Below are 18,353 nucleotides of genomic sequence, written 5' to 3'. Positions count from 1 at the left end.
GGCACCAGGGGTGACACCTGACCCAAAGTCTGCAGTGTAGGAAAGGGCTCTCACTGTCAGCTTTCCTGAGACCACATCCTCAGGACATCAGGATACAGCAGGAGAACAGGTTTTTCATTGGAGCATCTCCAGCCAAGTGAACTGAGTAGAAAGGGGGCTGTCTCTAGAATATGGGAGCCCATGGCAGCTCCTTGGGCATCTTGGGGACTCCCTGGCCATCAGCCTGGCATGTCTCCCCCTCATGCTATGGCCCTGGGCATGTTCCCAAGAGACAATGCCCTGGGGAGTTAGTGTGAGTGTGTGTGTGTGTGTGTGTGTGTGTGTGTCTGCGTCTGTGTGTGTCTGAGTGTGTGCACAGCCTTGTGTGTGCTTGTGCCCACACGAGGATGCCCAGGGGAAAGGGCCCCACGTGGGAGTGGTAGGCAGGGTCCCCCAGGATCTTAGGGGCTCTCATTCCCAAAGGAAATCGCATGGGAAGGTGAAGCCCTGGCCTAGGAAGCCAGAACCCTCCCTGTTCCTCTAGCCTCTGCTCACCTGATGGGTCCCAGGCCAGTCCCTACCTCTTGTCTCAGTTTCCTAATTGTCCCATGAGGGGTTGGAGGAGGAACCTCATTAGTGTGGCTCAGCGTGGCCAGTCGGCTCCACCTCTTGGGTGGGTGTGGCACAGGAGCACTCTGGTGGGGCGAGATCCTCCCACTAACGGTCAGCTGGAGGCCGGTGGATCCTGCGCAGGCGCACACACGGACCAGCAGTCCGCGCGTGCGCAGGACCCCACCTCGCCGCAGGCGCACACAACACCAAGGGGTCGCTCTGGGGTTGGGCGTCCGTGTCCCTGTCTCTACTGCCTGCTCAGTGACCCTACGTCCTTTTAGGCTCCTGCGAGGCAGGGCCCCTGGATTGAGTGGACGTGGAGACCTGGGGACTAGAGAGAAATGAAATATACCCCCCACCCTGCCGTCCTTGCCCACACGTTCCACTCCAGTGTTCCTCTCGATGCATGGCTGGGTCAGAGGAGGGGGCGGTGGACACCAGCCTGGGCAGCGGGAAGGTCAGGCCGCATTTTCCTCCTCTAAATCCCCTCCTCCTGTCTTCCTGGCAGCACCCCTGAGCCCCCCATGGTCCAGCACTTCAAACACCCTCATCTCCCTACTTTAATCCCTAACACACCCTCCTTAGGTGGGAGTCACTGAGCCATTTTCAAAGTAGAAAACTGAGTTCCTCAGTTACCATAGGAGCTTGCCTGTCACAGGGCTGTGACATGGCCCTGCTGTGGGTTTGAACCCAGGTCAATCTGACCCAAAGCCTGAGCTTGCACAGAAGCCTGAGGAAGTGGCCTCTGAGCCCAGCCTTGGAGGTGAGTCCATCCTGGATGGGGGCCATGGGGAGGGATGGCAGGGGGCTCTGAGGGACAAAGGCTTGGCAGGCTCCCTGGAGGAGGCCGGTCCGGGTGAGGGGTGCACACTGGGAAGAGCATCTACCAGATCACGCAGGGCTCTCCGGATGTCAGGCAAGGAGTTGGGGGTTACTGCAGGTTGAGGGGCACTGGGGACACGATCCAAGCAGTCTTATTAGTGCCACTGCATCCTAGATTTGGAAGGAGCTTGGCGGGCATGTTATTGGCCCCACTGAAGCATGGGTATCCAAGCACCAGCCAGGGGGTGATGAGGCTGCCTCAGTTTCTCAAGTGTAGAGTGGTGTCTGTGGTGGTCGTCTGCCTCGTCCCAGGCCTGGGCATGCTGCCTGGAAGGTCCAGAGATGGCTTCTTTCCAGAGTAGCTGCTCCAGTGAAGTCAGTACCCAGAGAGATCTGAGTGAGGGGACCATAGGGACGCCCCACCTGCCTAGTTCAGCAGGAAGCTCTTGTACTTGGGGCCAATCTTAACATTCAGGCTAACGCGGATGCGGCAGCACCGCCCACCCGTTGGAGGGAGAGCAGCAGCAAGGAGCTGTGGTTGCAGACCCTGAGACACAGAGCTCGTGTGAGCCGAAGGCTGCCATGGATGTGGTGGAGGCTGAGGAGGAGGAGGTGCTGCCTGAGGCTGAGCTGGTGCCTGAGGTTTCCAGGGATAACTGGGAGGTCAACTCCAGAATGAGAGGAATTGCAAGATCAGCAGAAACACTGGATTGTACGTGGCACCCCATGCCAGCATAGCCCGGAGGCTTCTAGAGACTGAGTATTCCTGGCCTCTTGTGGATGTGGAGTGGGGACCCATGCCCCAGGAAGGGCTATCAGGAAGAAAGGGTGAGGAGGTCACCTTCTTTTCCTGGCCATCAGGGACCCTGGGACAAAGCCCATGTTGATCTCCTCCACAGCCAGCTGGAGTTGCTGGCTGAGTGCATGCAGAGCAGGCAGGCAACGTCCCTTCTGCTTAGGTAGGCACTGCATCTGAGCTGCTCACAGGACTTGGAGGGAGGACTCCTTTTGGTCTTGGGTGCTGTGTTGGGTGTCTGGTGGTGGAATTGAAGGGCTGACATTGCACTGATCAGATACCCTGGGTGAATGGGTGCTCTTGGGGCTCAGACAACCTGGGTATCCATGGACACAGGTGGCAGTGACCCACACACGGGAAGGTGTGAAGGAAGTGCACAAAAGACAGTGCCCAGTACTACGTAGGGTTTCCTGCCCATGGAGAGTGCTCCTTGGCAAAATTCAGCTGGTCTTCTCGTTCCCAGAGCACAGAAGTTGCTCAAGGCTGTGATTGGTCTATGGGAAGCCCAGTCAGTCTATTGCTGGATATCATACCTTGCAGTAGGAGAGGTTCAGCCTGAAATTACAGTTTGGGGTGGCCTGGAATGCCAGGTGAGGTAGAAATTGCCCAGGTAGCCTGATCCACTCCAGTCTGTAATTGCTTCTCTACCCAACAACCCAAACCTAGACAGTGGCCTTCTGACTGGCTGGTGTCTGTTACTGCTATTGGGTTTTTCTGGTTAAGAAGAAAAAGGAGGAGGAGGAAGAGAAGGAGAAGAAGAGGAAAGAGGGGGAGGGGAAGGAGAAGAAGATAAGAGTTAACAGAGCAAAAGAAATTGTGGAGATTAGAGCAGAGATAAATGGAAGAGAAGAGCACTCAAGAAAATCAGTGAAAACAACAGTTCTTTCTTTTTGAGATTTACCAAATTGATAAAAGGGACCAAAATGGAACCATTTTATACCAACAAATTGGCTAACTGAGATGAAGCAGATAAATGCTGAGAACCACACAAACTACCAAAACTACCTCCAGAAAAAAATGGAGATTCTGAGTAGACCTATAATAAGTAAATAGACTGAAGCAGTAATGAGAACTTCTCAACAAAGAAAAGTCCAGACCCCGATGCTTTCCCTGGTGATTTGTCCTACACCTTTAAAGAAGATGTAACACCAATGCTTCTGAAATTCTGCAAAAAGTACAAGAGGAGGGAATACTTCCCATGTCACCCTATAATGCCAGCATTGCCCTGATTCCAAAGACTGACAAAGACCTTATGAGAAAAGACAACTGCAGGCCAAAATCCTTTATGAAGAGAGATGCAAAAATCCTCAACAGAATTCTAGCAAAGAGATTCTAGCAGCACATTGAAAGGACTATACATCATGACCAAGTGTGATTTACTCCAGGTATGCAAAGGCTGTTCATCGTAGCTAATTCATGTCATATACGACATCAATAAGAAACATGATCATCTCAATTGATGTAGGACAAGCTTCAACAAACCTTTTCATAATAAGTGCTCTCAATAAAATAGAAATAGAAGATTAAATTGTGATAAAGGAGGGGTGCCTGGGTGGCTCAGTGGGTTGATTGTCCAACTCTTGGTTTGGGCTATGATCTCCTGGGTGGTGAGACTGAGCTCCAGGGAGGGCTCTGCACTCAGTGGGGAGTCTGTTTGGAGATTCTCTCCCTCTGCCCCTCCCTGCTCTCGGCTTTGTGCACTCTCTCTCTAAAATAAATGAGTCTCTTAAAAATTATGATAAAGGATATTTATGAAACAACTCATACGTATATCATTCTCAGTGGTCAAAGACTGAGAGTTTTCTCCTTAAGATGACAAATAAATCAAGGATGCCCACTTCCACCACTTCATTTCAATGCTGTCATGGAAGTTTGGTCAGAGCAGTTACATAAGATGCATAATTAAAAGCTCCCAAATGGAAAGGAAAAAAAAAAGTTATTTATATATGACATGATATTTTATGCAAATAATCCTAAGAATTAAAAAAAACTATTTGAGATTATAATATTTCCTGAAAGGTATGAGCAGAGAAAACCAACACTTAGGAGTCAATGGAATACCATTGAGAACCAAGGAACACATACATGTATGGTCAGTTGTTTTCCAACATGGATACCAAGGTCATTCAATGAGGCAAAAACAGTGTCTCCAACAACTGGTGTTGGGAAACCAGATATCCACATACAAAGGAGTGAAGTCACAGCATTACGTTACATCATGTAAAGAAGTTAACTCCAAATGAATAAAAAATTAAATCTAAGAGCAAAAACTCTTAACACTAGAGAAATAAACTAAGAGCACATAGGGGTAAATCTTCATTCCCTTGGATTTGGCAATGGTGTCTCTAATATGGCACCCGAAGCACAAGCAACAACAGAAAAAAACAGAGACACAGGACTTCAACATTGCTAAAAACTTTTTGAGTGAAAGGACAATCTCAAGAGACTGTAAAGAAACCCAAAAAAATGGTAGGAAATATTTGCAAATCATAACTCTGATAAGGGTCTTGCATCTAGAATATATAAAGAACTCCTACAACTTAAGAACATAAACAATCCCATTAAAAATAGTAAACATTTCTCCAAAGAAGATAGACAGATGGTACACTAAGCACATGGGAAATGATGATCAGTAGATAGCAGGGAAATGCAAGCCAACACCACAAAGATATACTTCCCATGCCCGGGCAGGGGTGGGCTATACTGAATAAACAGAAATAACAAGTATTAGAGAGGATTTTGAGAACTAGGAACCCTCATACATCACTGGGGGAGATGTAAAATGGTAGAGCCGCTGTGGCAAAGGGCGAAGCAAGTCCTCCAAATGTTAAGCACACCATTATCATTTGACCCAATTCCACTCATTCACTAACCAAAAGAATTGAATACAGGTACTCTAACAAGAGCCTGCGCATAAGTATTCATAGCAGCACTATTACAGTAACCGAAAGATGAAAACCACCCACACGTCCATCCACAGCTGAATGGATAAACACAACGAGGTATGTTCATACAATGGAATTCATTCAGCCATAACAGGAGAGAAGCATTAGTACTCGCTATCACCTGGGTGAACTTCGAAAGCGTTATCCTGAGTGGGAGAAACTCGATGCAAAGTACCAAACACTGTATGATCCCGTGAGTATGCAAAATTCATCCTAGGCAAATGAGTAGGGGCAGGTGCCAGGTTAGTGGTTGCCAGGGAGCAGGGGAGGTAGGGAATGGCAAGTGACTGACTGCTTAGTGGGTGCGGGGTTTCTCTCTGGGGTGATGGAAATGTTCTCGAACTGGATAGTGGTGATGGTGCACAGCATGGGAAATGTAGTTAATGTCAGTGAATTGTACAATTTTAAATGTTTAAAAAGATAAAGTTTATTTTATATTAAGTTTGAAACATAACATACACGTAATCATAAAAAGAAAAAAAAAAAGCTGAAAAGAAAAGAAAAGGAATGCCTTTCCCGGAGAGGACATGAAGACTCTGGCGGTGGAACTGGCCCTGGTTGTGGCTCATCCCCTGGGACGGGCAGTGGGGCTGGAGCTCGAGCTCTGGGGCTGCTGCTGGATTTGGTCTTGCTGTGCAGCGCCCACCAGCTCTAGCTCTGCAGGGGGAGCCAGCGCTGGCTCTGTGTCAGGAGGTGATGCTGGAGCCGAAGGTGGGGCACTGGCTCTGTCTCTGGAGCTGGTGATGGAGCTATAGAGGCGTCACAGTTCTAGAGCTGGCGGCGGAGTTGACACGAGAATTGGGGACAAGACAGTCTCTGTGTCTGGAGTTGCCGGTGGTGCTGCCTGAGCTACTGGTAGCTCGTGTGTAGGAACTAGAGCCCTGGTTGTGGCTGGTGTTGGCTCTGGAGCCGGCCAGGTTCCAGCTTGGAACTGGTGCGCCTCAGCGAGTTCTGGACCTCTGACTCGACCTCGTTCTAGCTCTAGATCTGGTGCTAAAGAAGTATCGCGGGAGCTTTCACGGGAGTTGGGGATAAAACTGCCTCTCTTTCTGGCATTTGTGTTTGAGCTGAAACTAGTGTTTTCTGCCTCCAGTTCTGGTGGTAGTGCTGTTGCTGAAGCTTTCTGTACCTCTGCAGCTTGTCCCAGAGGCCCCTGTCCTCCTGCTGTGGGCGCAGGCTGTAACACTGGAGCTCATGCTCGAGCCAGTGCTGCAGCTGGCTCCTCTCCTGACCCTGGCATTGCCTCTAACTCTGCAGTTAGTGTCGGAGCTGATTCTAGCTCTAGACGAGCCCTGCCACAGTTTCCTCCTCTGTAAAGCATGGGGCTATGGCATCCCTCTTCCCAGGGATGAACATGCTGCCAGAAGTCTTGATTGGGTTCATTCACAAGGAGCCATTCAAAAGGTCTGTAGGGAGGAGGCAAGATGGCGGAGGAGTAGGGGACCCCATTTCAACTGGTCCCCTGAATTTAGGTGGATATCTGTCAAACCATTTTGGTTTTTTTTTTAATAATTTTTTATTATGTTAGTCACCATAAAGTACATCCTTAGTTTTTGATGTAAAGTTCCATGATTCATTATTTGCTTATAACACCCAGTGCACCATGCAATACGTGCCCTCCTTAATACCCATCACCGGGCTAGCCCATCCCCCACTCCCTCCCCTCTGAAGCCCTCAGTTTGTTTCCCAGAGTCCACAGTCTCTCATGGTTCATCCCCCCTTCTGTTTACCCCCCTTCATTCTTCCCTTTCTTTTCCTACCCATCTCCCTATTTCTTATGTTCCATAAATGAGTGAAACCATATGATAATTGTCTTTCTCTGCTTATTTCACTTAGCATAATCTCCTCCAGTCCCGTTCATGTTGCTGCAAATGTTGGGTAATGGTTCTTTCTGATGGCTGAGTAATATTCCACTGTATATATGGACCACATCTTCTTGTCAAACCATTTTGAACACCCATGAAATCAGCCTGAGATGTAAGAATATATATCTGGATCTCTACAAGCACAAAAGCACTGCTTTTTGCAAGGTAGGACGCTTGGAGTCATGAATCTTCGGAGAGATATCAGAGGATAAACAGAAGGGGGAGGAGCCTCCATAAGCCGGAGCCTGGAAACTGATATAACACCAGAGCACAAAATCGGAACCCTTAGAAATCTGCTGTAGTAAGACACATCCCTCTCTGAAAGGGGCTCAGGAAATGAAAAGGCGGAATTCTAGGTGGGGCATTGTGGTCTCAGGTTACGAGGGACCAGCGAGCAAAAGGAGATTCCTGGCCCGAGCACTGGAGCCAGGAAGCAGGTTATGGTCAGCGAGCCCAGGAAGGGACTCTCAGCTCGGATTGCCATAAACCGCAAACCAGGCCAGTTGATAACCACTCTTTCCTTGAACAGCCTGAAAAAATCTGGAACCTGCACCCACAACCAGGTAAAGACTCACAGAGCAGTAGTGACCAGGAAGGGGCCCTAGGGTGGAACCCAGATCTGATTCCGGAGGTACGGGTATGTGGAGCTCTCAGCCGCTGGTTGTTTTAAGAGCGCAAAGGGCCGAGGCTCTCCCAGGCCTCTGAAAACACTTCTGAGAGGATTGCTGTGGGCACACACAGCCGGGAGGCTGCGGTTTTCAGCGTTGCAGGCAGAAGTGGAGACTGTTTGCCCTGGAGGGTTTATTAAAGACGGCAGGGAGACTGAGATTTTTCTGCTCTGGGCCAGAGGTTTGGCCATGGCCATTTATGCTCTGACCCACTGAAGAGGAGCGGAAAGCCTCCAGGGAACAAGAGCCACACAGAAGGCTGGTTTCCACTAACATAATAAAATTTAAAAAATATTATTAATAAAGAGTCATTAAATTCTCAAAAAAAAAAAAAGAAGGCTGGTTTCCACTGAGCCCCTCCCCCTGACAGGGGCGGGGCAACTCCACCCAGGCAGGGTTACCTGAGAAGCAGCCGGCAGGCCCCTCCCCCAGAAAACAGGTTGGAAGAACAGGTGGATGACCATCCTATGGATCTCCTAAGACTGTAAAATCCCAACGCCAGGGGAAATTGTATACTGAGCTCCAGTTGTGGCCTCACAACTTGTTTATTTTTCAAATATAATTCTCCTTTTCTTTTTTTTCCTTTTCTCATGCATTTTTTCTCTGTTGTATTTTTCTTTTTGCCTTCTCATTTCAACTAGATGCCTATTATATCAACTCAATTTTCACATTCACTTTTTAACTTGTATTTTTACAAGTCTTAAGGAGGGCACATGTTGTGATGAGCACTGGGTGTGATATGCAACTGATGAATCACTGAACACTACATCAAAAACTAATGCTGTACTATAACTTGGCAAATTGAATTTAAATTTTAAAGAAACTGGGGGGGAAAAAAAGGACAAAGCAGACAGCACTAGGCCCTCCTGCACACACAGTTGAAACAGGCGGAGCTGGGCTACATTATTTCTGGGTGCACATGTGGGGTAAACCATGAGCACCAGAATACTGTGACCACCAGATTCCGGGTGACAGCTCATGGTGGGGAAGGAGGTTATGACCAGGGCAGTGCACTTCGGGCACTTACTGTCTGTGCTGTTTCGTGGTCTGGATGACTGCTTTGTATTTACAATTTTATATTTTCCACATATACAAAATGATTCCTAATATTAAAAGTTTAAAGTTACTCTTTACTTTTAAAAAGGTGGTCTTCCCAACAAACTACCAGAAGTAGCATGATTTCTACCAGGAAAATGCTAATGCCCTGGCTGCTTCAACCCCCAGGCCTCACAGCACAGCCCCCACCCTTGAGGGACCCAGGCCAGAGACACTGACCCTGAGGAGGAAGCTCCCATGCCCTCAGGCCGGGGGCTCAAGGACTCCGGACTCCGCAGAGCCCACCCCACCGAGGCAAACTTCTCGGTCATTCCATGCACCACGCTCTTGCCTTGGTTGCTATGGTACAGCTCAGCGGTCACCATTCTTGGGAGAGAAGGAGGGGCTGTTCAGGTCCACTCACCTTCTGCTGGGGGGCGATGCTTCATTCCTGAGAGGATGGCAAGGCCGCAGATCGGGCCTCGCGGGCTGAGGTCCAAATCAGCCCCCAAGAGCTTCATGCGGCAGGGATTTTGTGCGGCACGCTCAGAGCGCCCGGTCAGACACGCCGGTCCTACCCCGCTCACAGCTCCTGCGACAGACTGTGGAGGTGGCTCTGGAATCCCCGAGTTATTTCTGATATAACACCTGTACTGAGGTAGAATTCACACACCTTACAACTAACTCATTCAAAATATAAACCTCAGTGTTTTGTATATTCAGGAGTGGTACAACCATCGCCACCGTCCACTGTGGACGGTGACCCTACCCTTTGGTGCCCCAGGAACCACGAATCCACTGTCTGTGGGTCCTGGACACTCCGTATCCAGGATCAGACCTTCCCTCCCATTTATAGCCCAACAACGTTCACCCTCTCTGCTTCTAATTTAGTCATTAAGTGCCACTCGCAGCCCCCATTCCAGGTGGCCACGGAGAAGTTCACCTTCCATCATTCTGGCAGAGTAACTTGCACTTTTCGTCAGCACCCGAAGGCCCCCATGTGGAGGCTGAAGGCCCAACTCCCCCACGCCCCAGGGACATCCCGTGCTGACCGGAGCCCCAAGAAGAAGGCTGTGATGGCCAAGCAGGTGTGGGGATTCAGCACCCTGCAGTCTCCCACGGAACCAACTTGCGAGCATCCTGTGGGAGTTGCTCCCCCCCCAACACGGGGGACATGGAACCGTCCAGGGTCACCCCCCCCAACAACGCAGGGAACATTGAACCGGCTGGGGGTCCCCCACCACGCAGAGGACATGGAACTGTCCAGGGTCACCCCCCACCACCACGCAGGGGACATGGAACCGTCCAGGGTCCACCCCCCACCACCACGCAGGGGACATGGAACCGTCCAGGGTCCACCCCCTTCCTCCCCCCCCCCCACCCGCCACATAGGGGCCACAGCTTCTGGAGGCTCCAGGGATCCCCAGGGTGTGGCAATGCCTCTTGCAACACTCTCTGTCTTTACACGGCTTTTCCTGTGTCTGTGTCTCTCCTCTTTTTACAAGGACACAAGTCAGGCAGGATTAGGACCGCCCTAATGACTCCTATTACCTACTTAACTCTGCAAAGATCCTACTTCCAAATGAGGTCCTGACGTCAGGACATGGACTTATCCCTCTTTGGGGACACAATTTACCCTTCACTCTGAGATAACCTTGCTTAGAAAAGAAGCAAGCTCTCCTACTTAAACCAGCCCCTAGAAAAAGCCCTAGCCTGTCTGGTCTCCTAAAAACCCATGTGGGCAGGAAAGTGAGGCCCAGCAGGCCCATATGTGAAAGGCACCCAGAAGTCTGCTGATTTCCTCTTGGCCAGTTTCCCTGGACCTGCACATCCCAGGGTCAAGATAGCTTACTCCCCCAAATTCTTTCAAAGGTGGCAGCTTAAAACTGCCCAGAGACAGACTCCTTTTGGACTGCATGCTTGATTGGGCCCAGGGATTATCCAACATCCAGGGCTCCCATAGGTCTGTGTCTGGTGGGTCCCCCACACAATCCCACAAAGGCTCATCCAGGGGGGCTCACCAGATTCCTCCAGCTCTGCTCTCAGAGCAAGATTCAATGATGAAAACGAAGCAGATCCTTCATACCGTCACCATCCACTCACAACACCTGCCTCGTCCCTCGGGTTCTGGGTCCCCTGCATTGTGCAATTCTCACAGTGCCCCCCACTTCTATCGCCCCCCCCCCCAGGGCAGCAGGGCCAGCTGGGGCCCTCCAGGCTTCTGGGGCCTCGATTGGATCCCAAAACACCTGAACACCTTCCAGGGCAGAAGGTACGCTCCCCTACAACATGTTTCTGAGTCAACAGTCAGTCCCTACCACAACTGGCTGTGTACCTGATGGCATCCCAGGGTTACCAGGAATCAAGGTTCCCAGGTGTCTCTTCGTGAAGGATACCCTGACAGCCGCATGGGCCCTGTTTGGCCAAGGCAGTCCATGCTCCTCCAGCTTTACCTTGGGGGGAGAACAGACTCCTTTGTGTAAGAGAGCTGGGAATTAGGCAGAGGACTTGGATAGCCAAAGACCCATTCACAAGAGCCAACCCCTCTGCACACCTACCCTCTTCTGGTCCCAGCTCCTGCATCTGCATGCCTTGCCACCCCCTCGCCTGTTTGAGGAAGCCAGGTCTCTCTCTGCCTGTGGAGTTCTGCCCACACCCCAATCACCCACACAGTCTCTTGGGCAGAGGGATCCCACCCCCGAGAATTTTTTCAGAGGAGGCAGTTTGAAAGTGGTGGCAGTCAGCCCCCAGCAACCCTGCCTGCCTGATGGGGTCCCCAGCTTTACCAGCAATCAAGGCTCCCAGGGGTCTTTTGTGGGAAGATACACCAGCCAGGAAGCCGCTGGACCCATGCTGACAAGGGAGTGCAACTGCATCTAGCTTGGCTCCAGTGGAAATATGTAACTCTGTGTGAGCTAAGACTTCCTATGAGACTGACTTCAGGGACCCACAAAGTAGACTACACCTGTGACACGGCCTCTTCCTACAACTGCCCTGTTCCAGGTCCGTGGCTACCCTGACCCGCATGGTCTGTAGAAGCACTGTCTACACTTTGCCAGCCCACTAGCCCACCTTGGCCTCCAGTACTGCAGAGCTCCAGGTCAACCCCAGAGCAGCAGGGTGGAGGCAGCCCACACGAAAACAATCTTTCTGAGGTGGCAGGTTCAACCTGTGACAGTCACCCCCAGGTGGACTGGCTGTTTGAGGGGTCCCAGGCTTCTCCAGGTGTCCCTCTAGAGGGCAGCCTGACTGTCCCTCCAGACCCTCCTGTCAAGTCAGCCCAGATTCCTGCAGCTCTGTCTTCAGGGGTGGTACGTGCAGCTGAGAAGAATATAGCTTGGATTCTGCAGACGCCATGTCCCACCAGGAGCTTGCATCCACGCCTAGGCTTTGCTCATGGCTGCTTCTCAAGATCCAGGCCCTCCAGGGCCTACGGCAGCCACATCTATGCAGTCAGCCCCCCATCACTGGTGTCCAACTGTGCACGCACATTTGGTAGTTGCCAGGACACCTTGCCAATCAGGGCCATGGTGGGCTACTGGGGTCAGAGTTGTACCTATGGTCTCCTGTTCCAAGTCCAGGCCTGCCCCCAGGCCTGAGTAGCCTGTAAGTGTACAGTCAGCCCTCCTCAGTCACCTGCCCCCCCCCAACATTGTTGGCCAAGCCCCTCATGGAATACTGGGCTCAGGCCAATGCCCCAAAGTGCACCACTCCAGGGTGGAGAGTGGTTACTCCCTGAAACTGTTTCAAAGGCAGAAGCTTCAGACTGGCACAGACAGATCCCTTTTGAAACTGGGAGGCTTCATGAGTCCCGGGGCTTCTCAAACAACCAGCACTCCCTGGGGTCTATGTTGAGGTCAAAGGGGTCCATCTGGAGCCTGCTCCAGGGCCCAGGATCTCCCTCCCTCCCATTTGTCTTTTCAGTTGCATGCATTCCCTCAGGCCTGGGCTGCCTGTTCACGCCCAGTCAGACACCTCTCAGCCAGCCTCTGGCTGTGCATGCATAGTGGGTCCCTGACAATTAGGCTCAGCCTGAGGGTGCACAGTCAGCCCCTCACTGTTACCTAACCTTTGTCTGCTGGTTACCTTGTGGGCTGTTCGGCTCAGCTTGGGCCCCCAAACCTACATACCACCACGGTCTGGAGTGGTTTCTCCCTTAAATGCTTTCAAAGGTGGCAACTTGAACTGGATGCCCCACTGGGCCCAGGGATCCTCCAACACCCAAGGCTCCCAGAGGTCTGTGTTCGGAGGGTCCCTAGAACATCCCACACCACCCCCCAGATTCCTCCAGCTCTGCCCTTAGGCAAATACGTTCAGCGGTCCTGATGACTGATGAAATGCGGCAGATACCTCCTGTTCCTAATGGGCTACTCCCAACACACTGCCTTGTGCCCGTGTTGCTGGCTTTGCTGTGCTTTGGCTCACGTATGCACAGTACAGCACCTCTTCCACCACGTGAGGGTGGGGGGCCAGTCCAGGCCCTCCAGGCCACTGGTGCCATGATTCGCACTGTAACCACCCCAACACCATCCAGGGCAGAAGGAGACCTCCCATCCCCAAGTATTTCTGAGGTGTCAGTCCTCACTTTACCTGAAGGGCTGCCCGTGGGGTCCCGGGCTTACCAGGAATCCAGTCTCCCAGTTATCTTAGTGAAGAATATCCTCGCAGCCACACAGTCCTGTGCAGAAAGGCAGGCCACATATTTATAGCATTACATTCTGGATGAAATATGTATATTTTTCTAATACAGGAATACAAATTAGGCAGATTTCGGGGCCAATACTGAAAAAGTTCCACCACAGTAAGAGTCCACGTCTATCTGTACAACCTCCAGGTAGAGGGAGACCGCCCACTGAAACTCTCTCTGACGTGGCAGCTCTCAACCGGCAACAGACGCTCACCTGCAGACAGGCTGCCCCATAGGCTCCCAGGCGCTGAGTTCAGCCGGCTCCTCAGTCAGTGGCCAGGCGCTGACCTGGCACAGCAATCCAAGTCTTCCAGGTCTGCCCTAAGAGGGATAGGCCCAATTATGCAGGTTAAGGCTTGGAAAAAGGCAGATGGCATGAATACCCCCAACAATGTCCTCCTGTCACCCAGCCTGGCCAGACACTGCCCAGTTCCAGGTCCCAACCTTACCCGACCATCCCCACCTGCCCATGCACAGTCAGCACCCTGTGAGGAGGGGGCATGCCAGCCCCCATGGAGGCCTAGCCTACCCCACCCACTGGCATAGCCTTCAGGGTGCAGGGGGCCCATACTCCGAAGAGCCTTCTGAGGCTTCATCTGACACTAAGGACTGTTGGTCCCCTTTGGTACTGACTGCCCCTATGGGTCCCGGGGCTTCCTCAGCAATCAAGGCTTCCCAGTTCTCTCTCCTGGGAAGTCTCCCCGAAGTGCTGTTTGTCCAGAAGCAGCGAATGTCCTTTCTCTTCCAAGCTGAATGACTCAGTCTCTCATATTTCTAGCCAGAAAATTTACTCAAGGCTTTTATCAATTACATCAAGTAGTATAATGCCAATTTAAAACAACCCAACAACTGAACCCCTCTAGGTTATTCCCACCTAAAGAACATTACTGGTAGGGGCACCTGGGTGGCTCAGTCTGTTGGACATCCGATTCCTGGTTTCGGCTCAGGTCATGATCTCAGGGTCCTAAGATCTGTCCACATTGGGCTCTGCGCTTGGCTGGAAGTATGCTTGAGATTCTCTCTCCCTCGTTCCCTGTTCGCACTCTCTCTCCCACTCTCTAAAATGAATAAATAAATCTTTAAAAAAAAAAAAAAAAAGGACATGACCAACACCCTTCAACAGCTGGAATAAAAGTCAGGCCCTCGACTCAAATTGAGGAGATCGGGATATCAGAACTCACCCAACAAACCCATGAGGTGCTGAGAAGTCAGAGGAGCACAGAGGTCCTGAGCTGCTACCCAGTGCCGAGTTCTGGACAACATGCAGCTGTTCTCACAGATGCTCTGATACCCTGCTGACTACAACAGGAAAGGCTGATGCAAAGCGAACGTATCTTTTAGAAGAAAGAAAGTAAGAGAGAGTTTCTTTCAAGTCCAAGTTCAGACGGCTGCCCAGGAAACACACTCTTCACAGAGAATAATGTGCTTGGGAGAATGAACAGTTTTTACAAGGTTATGTACTTTTTACATCTTGTAAAAGCTCAAAAGATTATAGACTAACACACTGGCAGGAATCACAAGTTTTATCTTAAAGAAATACAGAGAGTGGGAGCATTGATGGATATCACAAGGACAAAATCGTTTTCCTTTAGGAAAGGATTCACTGCTCATTCTCAAAGCAGATGTACAATGCGCGTGGGGGGGCCATAAATCAAGTTTGCATAAAGTCTATATACAGTTATGTTGACTTAGAAATCTAAAACGGCTTCCTTTGTATATTAGCCCTTTAGAGAGTTTTTCTCTCATCAGTACAGAGATGATACCCTCCACGTAGCAGATTTAATTCCTGCCTTCAGGGAGAAAGAGGAGAGTCTGAGTGTTCTTCTTGCATAGGCTGTCTCTTAAGTAATTTTTATTTAAAATGATCAATATGTCATTGTACATTTTGGGGCAGCCTGCCCTTAGCCCCCATAATATCTGCGCAGATTCTTTATCCTCCACTATCCCACAATTCATGTGTGATCACCCTGGATGGTCTTCAGCAAGAAGCCTATTAGGTCATTTTACTCACAACCTCTAACCCCTCATATTTCCTGCTAGTAATTTGCTATCCACTGACCCCACCACCACCACCACTCTGCTCTTTGGCTATAAATTACCAACTGCCACACTGTATTCGCAGTTGAGTCCAATCTCTCACTGCAAAATCTCATTGCAGTGTCCCTACACCAAATGTGGAAATAGCCCCACACCCTGAAGAAAGTATCACGTGTCATTTTTTTTCCCCTAAACAATTACACATTTTCAGATAGCTCCGGCAGCAGACGTCGGACAACGTGAACTTGCCATACACGGAGCACTTAACGACCTACACGGATCCTCGGAGGCCAGCCCCGCTTCGCCCCAAGTCCCGGACACCGAGCCCGTGCCTGCGGCTCTGCCTCCAGCCGAGGACGCTCCGCTCTCTCCCGGTTGGCCTCCGCCACCTCTGCTCGCTCCGCGAACCTGCGCCCAGCGCAGCAGCCACGGCCGGGGTCTCGCCGGCCCCACACCCCCAGCCCAGCGCGTCCAGACAACGTGGGCCGTGCACACACCGGTCACCCCAACCGGGAGACGTCTGCGCACGCAGGGTAAGAGGCCTCGTGACCCTAAGGAACTGCCCCAAACAGCTCCCCGGAAGTGGGGAAGCAGCGGCAGGCTCCCTCGGACACCAAGCAGCCGCCAACCGACCCGAGCGGCCAGCCGGCCGGCGCGCAGTAGCGACCACTAGCCGACCGGACGGTCTGCGGCCGCCTCTTCCTACCTCCGTACTCAACCTGCGCGGGTCCTACCCCATACCGGCCGTATCCCGGCCGCGACCCCGCCCCTCCGCCGACGCCCGTCCCCGCTCCAAGCTCGCCCTCTCCAGGCCCCGCCCAACGCCGGCCGCAGCCCCACGCCGGTCGCAGTCCCTCCCCTCCGCCGACGCCCGTCCCGGCTCCGCGCTCGCCCTCCCCTGGCTCCACCCTCCGCTGTCGTCCCGTCCCCGGTGCGCGCTCGCCCCCCCAGGTCCCGCCCCACGCTGGCCGCGCCCCGGCCCCGGCCCCGGCCCCGCCCCTCCGCCGCCGCTCCGTCTCCGCTCACCCTCCCTCGGCCGCGTCCGTCGCTGGTCGCGCCCCGCCCCCGGACGGCCCCGCCCCACGTTGGCCTCCCCGTCCCAGAGAAGGCCCCGCCCTCTCATGTAATTTCCTACTAACCCGGAAGAGGATTTCCGGAAGCGAAGGTCGTGCTCTGGTAAGTGAATTCTGGTCTTTGAGGTTTAAACCCGGGCTCCTCAGTCCCTTCCTGGCTCCATTCTCCACGTCCGGGGTCCGAGGATTCCTGCGGGCGCCACAGGCCCCGCAGCCGCCCGTCAGACCCACGGGGAGTTCGGCGTTGCCCTGAGACGCTCAGGGCGCCTGTCCCTCCGCTCCCTAGTCCAGTAGTCCGTGTCTGTTTCCGGTCGAAGTCGCCCCGAGGCCTTCCACAGAACCCAGTCCCCTCCTGAAACTCTGCCGCCTTCGTCGCCCTCCCGCGGCCGGGGGCACCGTCAGCGCCTCGGGGAGGCCCGTGAGCCCGGGACTGAGGGAAGAGAGCGAGTTTGTCCTGTGACAGCCCATGTCCTTGCGCCCCCAGACCTGCTCCCCCTAGGGGTTCGCGTGCTCGCTCCCGCTGGAAAGGGAGCGCCTCCGTCCCGGAGAGGTCGCGGTGTGTCGGGAGGATGAGGAGAAAAGACAAGGAGAGGGGACGAAGAAGGGACGGCAAGGGCTTAAAACGGAGTAACGTGGGGGATGGGAGGTGGGTGGTTACAGAGGACTTTGAAAGAAGCGGTGAAAGTGAGGAAGAATGTGGCCTGGGGAGAACAGTACAGCATGTGAAGACAGGTCAACACGGGAATGGGGACCATATAGTGAGACTCTGACCAACAGAGTCTGACCAACATCGCCGCGGGCGATGGAAGGGGATATTGCAGACGCATTAGATAAGTTTTTTAAAGTTCTAAATTGCATTCCCTATTAAAGTGTTCTTTGTTGATTAGTAAGTAATGTTACAGTATTTCTGTGTGCAGTTGTTGGAGATACTGATTTTTGTCTTCCCGTTCAAAACTTGATTTAAACAGGTAGTCTAATACTCAACACCTTCCTTTCTTTTATGTGATTTTTTTTTTAAAGATTTTATTTATCTAGAGAGAGCACAAGCAGGGGGAGTAGCCAGCTGAGGAAGGAGCCCAATGTGGGACTCGATCCCAGGACCCCGGGATCATGACCTGAGCCAAGGCAGATGCTTAACCGACTGAGGCACCCAGGCGCCCCATTTGTGTGATCCTTTGATTACATGATCTGAGAACTAAAGTTTCCAACTAAGTATATGATGTCTTCAAATTTTCTGTCCTTTTTTTTTTTTTTTAACCAAATATTGTAGGATGGAATGCATCATTCTGGAACTTCATTCTAACATGTCTCATCTAATCATGATAAACACAGCGCTCAAAGGTACTTCCATACCTGACCTTGTATGTTTTCCCATGCCAATAATTAGGTCTTCTTAACTATACGTTTTTTGATGTATTGATGTGATGTTCTGGAAAAAAAATTGAAAGCTTTTAATCATTGCGAGTAAAACCATGAAATAGAGAAGTTGCTCTTGCTCAGGAGGATGGAATACGGGCTGGAATCTTCAGGGACAGGGATGAGAAGGGCAAGCCTTGCCACTATTGACTGCAAGCCAAGGCATGCATAAGGCCAATGACGGTTTACTCTCCACTAGCCTCTCCTCACATTTCTGCCTGGCCCAAAACACACACACACACACAGAGCACAAGGCACCTGGGAAGGGGATTTTTAAAATAAGCCCAAAATTTTAAAATAAGCACAAAACAAGTATCTCTCCAATGAGGAGGTAAGCCTTGGTTCTGCGACGGGAGGGCAAAGTGCCATGGGTGTTAATGGATGGGAGAGAGCCTGGGAGCTCAGAGACAGGAGAAGA

General features: G+C 51.8%; 1 long non-coding RNA gene across 9 annotated transcripts; it reads right to left on the bottom strand.

Moving 5' to 3' along the window:
• Positions 1-5,556: 5,556 nt before the first annotated feature.
• On the bottom strand, positions 5,557-16,265 carry LOC123804139 (uncharacterized). 9 transcript variants are annotated; one of them, XR_015722009.1, is made up of 8 exons: positions 16,153-16,265; positions 14,591-14,708; positions 14,310-14,467; positions 13,624-13,730; positions 13,313-13,400; positions 11,058-11,175; positions 9,147-9,375; positions 5,557-6,560 (listed from the first exon to the last, which is right to left on the bottom strand). It is a non-coding gene; the product is annotated as an uncharacterized LOC123804139 (long non-coding RNA). The 9 variants fall into 9 exon arrangements; XR_015722004.1 differs by having other exon boundaries at positions 14,591-14,743; positions 15,722-16,255; XR_015722005.1 differs by having other exon boundaries at positions 14,591-14,743; positions 16,153-16,255.
• Between the last annotated feature and the right edge of the window lie 2,088 nt (positions 16,266-18,353).

This window comes from Ursus americanus, chromosome 27 (assembly GCF_024610735.1).
Source record: "Ursus americanus isolate L20-20 chromosome 27, mUrsAme1.1.p, whole genome shotgun sequence".
Lineage (NCBI taxonomy): Eukaryota > Metazoa > Chordata > Mammalia > Carnivora > Ursidae > Ursus > Ursus americanus.
Note: the sequence above shows the minus strand (reverse complement) of the source record. Positions and strands in the feature narration are given on the sequence as shown.